Below are 5,671 nucleotides of genomic sequence, written 5' to 3' on the forward strand. Positions count from 1 at the left end.
GCTTTGCCAGGATGGTAATGCACCTCCAAATCATAGTCCTTGATTATCTCTAACCATCTTCTCTGCCTCATATTCAGATCAGCCTGAGTGAAAATGTACTTGAGGCTCTTATGATCAGTGTAAATATTACAATCTCCCATTACGTAATGTCTCCAAATCTTGAGAGCATGAACCACAGCTGCTAACTCCAGGTCATGTGTGGGGTAGTTCTGCTCATGGGGTCTGAGGGCTCAGGAGGCATAAGCAATGACCCTGTTGTCTTGCATCAAGACACATCCCAATCCAGTACCTGAAGCATCGCAATAAACCTCGAAGGGTTTGGTGTTATCAGGCTAAGCTAGCATGGGTGTTGTTGTCAAATGCTGCCTTAGTGCATGAAAGGCATCCTCACATTTCTGGCTCCATTCATACTTGACTCCTTTCTTCAACAATTCAGTCACTGGCTTGGCAATTCGGGAGAAATCCGGAATAAATCACCGATAATACCCTGCCAATCCTAGAAAACTACAGATCTGCAGTACTGTGGTAGGAGGTTTCCAATTCATCACTTCTTGTACTTTTTCAGGATCAACTGATACCCCATCCTGAGAAATGGTTTGACCCAGAAATTTTATCTCCTTCAGCCAGAATTCACATTTGGACAATTTAGCATACAATTGATGGTCACACAGTCTCTGAAGTACGGTACGCGAATGCTTAGTGTGCTCGGCTTCATTCTTTGAATAGACCAATATATCATCGATGAAGACTACCACAAACTTGTCCAGCTCTGGCATAAAAACTGAGTTCATCAAATACATGAAATAAGCCGAGGCATTGGTCAGCCCAAAAGACATCACAAAAATACTCATAAAGCCCATATCTGGTAGAGAAAGCCGTCTTCGGAATATCGCTGGCCCTGATCTTGATCTGATGGTAGCCCGAGCGAAGGTCTATCTTGGAGAATACTTTGGCTCCCACTAACTGATCAAACAATACATCAATGCGGGGCAATGGATACTTGTTCTTGATGGTCACCGCATTGAGAGGACGGTAATCAACACACAATCTCAAACTCTCATCTTTCTTCTTCACAAATAAGGCGGGACATCCCCATGGTGAAGTACTTGGGGCGAATAAACCCCTTGTCCAACAATTCCTGCAACTGCTTTTTCAATTCCGCCAACTCTGCTGGAGGCATCCTATAGGGTCTCTTGGATATAGGGGCAGTTCCGGGTTGTAATTCAATCGTGAACTCTATGTCTCTGTCGGGTGGCATTCCTGGTAATTCATCAGGAAAAACATCTGGGTAATCACGAACCACTGGAATTCTTTCGACGGGTGACTCTATCATTGTGAAGGCACAGGAGCGGGTGCAACCCTGGTTAGGCAAATATAAGGTAGTCTCGCCACAAGTATGGGAGTGAATCTCAATGGCCCTTGCTGCAATATCAAGTACTGCCTGATGCCTGGATAACCAATCAGTTCCCAATATAATGTCCACACTATCCAACCCTAAGATGAGAAGGGTGGTCCTAATCACAAGACTACCAAATTTTATAGGCACCTGCCTATTGATTTGATAGGTGGCAACCCTGCCTCCTGGTGTTGAAATGGTGATACCCCCATTGGTGTGGTGAAAAGGTAATTGGCACTTGGCACTAAATTTGGTACTGATAAAACTGTGTGATGCACCAGAATCAAAAAGAATAATTGCAGGATAATTCAAAACTGAAAAGATACCAGTCATGACGGGTGCTCCCTCTGGAATATCAGCCATGGTGGTGAAGTTCAGCCTGCCTTGCCTCACTTGCACCTTCTGCCTCTTGCCTTGGTTCTGGTTGGAATTCTGTCCCTGCTTCTGCTGATTTCTAAGGCAATTCTTAGCATAATGCCCAGTGTTACCACAAGTGAAACACCTGTTGTCATTGGCCTGACGGTACTGCTGCTGCTGTGGCTGATTGTTCCTCTGCACTAGGGGCTGAGAGCGGTTGGGTGCCTGTTGCTGCTGCTGTGGTCGGATCACCCAACGTCCTTGCTGCTACTGAGGTCCCCTGTTCTGGGTGTCAGAGACAATCCTGAAGCGCTATGGCTGAGCTGAAGGTCCTGCCACAGGGGTCTTCCTCTTCTTTTCTGCATGACAGGCTGTGATGCAGTCCTCCTGAGATATGGCCATGTTGACTAACTCATTGTAGCTATTGGCCCTGACGGTGTTGAAACGGTCACAGAGCTTAGTGCTGAGCCCCCTCCTGAACCTGTCCCTCTTCTTCTCATCAGTGTCTGCATGATATTCGGCATACTGGCACAGGTCATTGAAGGCCTGAGCGTATTGCAACACAGTGCGATTTCCCTGAGTAAGTGCCAAAAACTCATTGAGCTTGCGATCCATAATGCCTGCTAGTATATGATGTCCCCTGAAAGCTGCTTTGAACTCTCTCCATTCCACCTCGTGGTCAACTGGCTGCATAGCAAGGAAGTGGTCCCACCATGTCCGCGCGGGTCCGCGAAGCTGCTGGGTGGCAAACCTGACCTTAGTCACATATGAACAAACTCCGCTGAGTAGTGGGAATTTGGATTCCACTACCCTAAGCCATACATCCGCATCAAGTGGATCCTCTGCCCGAGTGAACAAAGGCGGCTGCGTGCTGAGGAATTCCTGATAAGTGGCTGCTGCTGGGTGACGCTGATGATCACCACCACCATAATGCTGAGGTGGCGGCTGACGCTGAGCCAACTGTCACAGAATCTCGTTCTGCTAAGCCATCAGTTCTTGCAGGGTAGGAGGCGGTGGCGGAGGAATGCGTTCATTCTGTCCACGACGCGCTCTTCCTGCCATCTGAAAAACCAAGAATGCTCTCAATATCACATTTCTGATGTCAGGGTTCATACGTGGCAAAAGATTTGAAAGGGTAAAACCAATATCTTCTTGCATAATTCATAACAAGATTCCACATGGCATAAAACTTTCCTTCATAAATTAAAACTGACATCATTCATCATCCATACTTCCAAAAGAGTTTGCTAAGATTACATCAGTGACCCAAAAGACTCAACTCTGTCTAGCCTAGTACCCCAAGGGTGCAAAAGCTAAGCTAGCCTCAAGGAGTTTTACCGCCACACACTGCTAACCCTATCCTGGCGACCTAGTGAGCAAACGAGGCAACACTCGACTCGGGGGAAGGTGGTCTCCCTGAGCCAGCAGTGTCCAAGCTGGAGGCAGGCTCCGGCTCCTCTCCTCCATCGATGTCGACATCCTCGTTGGCCTCCATATCCTAGATCTCTTGGTGGTGCATATCCAAATGTTGGTTAGCTTCCGCGAGTTGCTGCTGCGTGTTGATGAGCTGATCCTCGAGAACCTCAATGGTATTCTCCCTGGTTCCCATTAGCTCCTCAAGCTCCTGGATCTCGTTGGACATCTGTTCCACCTGTAGATCCTTTTCCACCATTTCAGTGGACAGGTCTACCACAAGTTCCTCTCTGTTGTCCAAGGTAATCTTGGTAGCCTCCAATAATGCCATCAGATGAGACATTGCCTCTCCTCGCCTCACCTGCAGACGATACAGAGCATCCATGCATCGAACCATCAAGTGCGCAGTCTGCCCTGGGTAAAGAGCCCAGATATCCTTGGCATGCTCCACTCTGTCCTTCCACATTGGGTCGTCCTCCCTTTCAGGAGGGAACAAGCCAATGGGATGAGTAGACAGCTCTAAGGGGTGAAAACCACAGAAGGTGTTCAGCCCATGAAGAGCAATTGCCTCGATAGTATCCTCAGCACGGTATCCGAAAGACTTGGAGTCCAACGAACGCCAGCCTAGCTGTAGGGGATGAGGCTCCAGGGTCATCCTCAGCCTACAGCGGGGCACTCGGTGCTTCTCAAATAGCTGCACCGCGTACTGGGAGGCGTCGTGTAACCGGTTCCCTGAAGCACCTCCCATAAGATACGGGGAAAACCCTCTCGTGCAAGTCCGTCCGTGTGGGACTGTGCGTTCCCTCCTTCCGAGGATCCGCGAGAAGTCATCTGTGTATGATTAAGCATAAGTAAAAAAGAAGAAGAATTATAAAAATAAAAAGGGGATCAAAACTCGGCCTCTCTATGGCTACGACAATGTCACTGAGTGTACTTAATCTGTCATTATCATGTATTAAAATTCTTACCCAATTATTAATAGTTTAAGTAAGGATGCATGCATGCTCGTCCTAAACGTCCTCACTTCAACTTAGAGGGAATAGGGAAGACCTCCCATCCCTTATAGTAGCCTGTAGGGCTTACTCGAATAGCCACCTAGCTACCCCTCTATCATCCTAAGGCTTCACGTCCTAGGTCTATCCTTATCGTCCTGACGATCTATCCAAAATTTGTTTCTATCAAGTTTTTCTTTTGAAAAGGATGGTATTTACAGTTTATTGATTCCTCTATGGTAGTACAAGCTCCGATACCAGCTGTGGCGGAACCGCCCGAATTATTCCAACTTAAGTGCCTAAGTCCCGCCTTATAGGCTAGACCACACTTAAATAGGAATAACACGTTAGTCCCTCGGATCTGGTCCGACGAGGCCACTAACAGGATCAAGTACCACATACTCACTCGATGGTGAGGCACAGAGCAAATACAATAAAGCATAAAACCATACATTAAGGAATATCAAATTATTACATCAACATTGGAGTTTTAACAAAAGTGGAGGTCATTGTTCGAATTGCAGCGGAATACAACTAACGATAAGTAAACGGAGGGATGGGGAAGCCTGTCCCATCACTCCGCATGCTCCTCCTCAGCCGAGGTAGGGTCCCACTCGACTATCCAACCAGGTGGCAAGATGGACGACCAAGTCACTCCAGCAACCATGTCCTCCAGAGAACCTGTAAAAAAATTATGCCAGAAGCAAGGCTGAGTATACTAATAGTCAGCTAGACTTACCCGGTGTGAGGAGTCTACTCCTCTACCTCTAAACATGCAGCTGTTTGGCTGAGGGGTTTGGTTTGCCAAAAGCACTAGTTGAGTCTAAAAATCAAGTTTTAGCTTTTTCAAGTTTTAGTGTGACTCCCTTAAGACTAAATGTATACCTATCTAGTCATACATGGTATCAAACATTTAGCAATCAACAACTTTTGCCAAGTCATCACATTTCCACTTATTACTCAATGTAGCAGCATGGATCAAGCAGTCTCATTAGCTGCGAGAAGCAGACGATTCGAATCGAGTTTCAACCTTGCAAGGTAAACCTAAACACACGACGTGGCGAGGCACTCCGTCCCCACACACATCAACCGTCCCCATCGATTCCCTGGCAACAGAAAGGGGCTCACCGCCTTGGCGTACAATGCCTCACTGACCCCGACTGCCGTCGTGCAGTGACCGCACTTGTACCCACCATAACCGGAATGGGAGACCACGTCTCAGGTTGCGTGAGGAGGGCAATCTGTGGGCAGGTTCACTCAGGTACTAGGCTTACCGATTTACCATATTTCTCAGCATATGTTTAGTACGTTCAAATGCTTGACACACGGTACCACACCTTAATCCTTATTCCAATTTTTCCGTCTCGTAGACAACCAATCCCCATGGATTGTTGTCCACAGACCAACATCATTATAATATAAAAATGGATACAACCAATTTCTGACCTCGCGCGAGTGCTAGAAAACTCACTCGACTTCTACCGAGATCCCTAATTAGTAAAGCAGCTACTCG

The sequence above is a fragment of the Zea mays genome, chromosome 8 (genome assembly GCF_902167145.1).
Source record: "Zea mays cultivar B73 chromosome 8, Zm-B73-REFERENCE-NAM-5.0, whole genome shotgun sequence".
NCBI lineage: Eukaryota > Viridiplantae > Streptophyta > Magnoliopsida > Poales > Poaceae > Zea > Zea mays.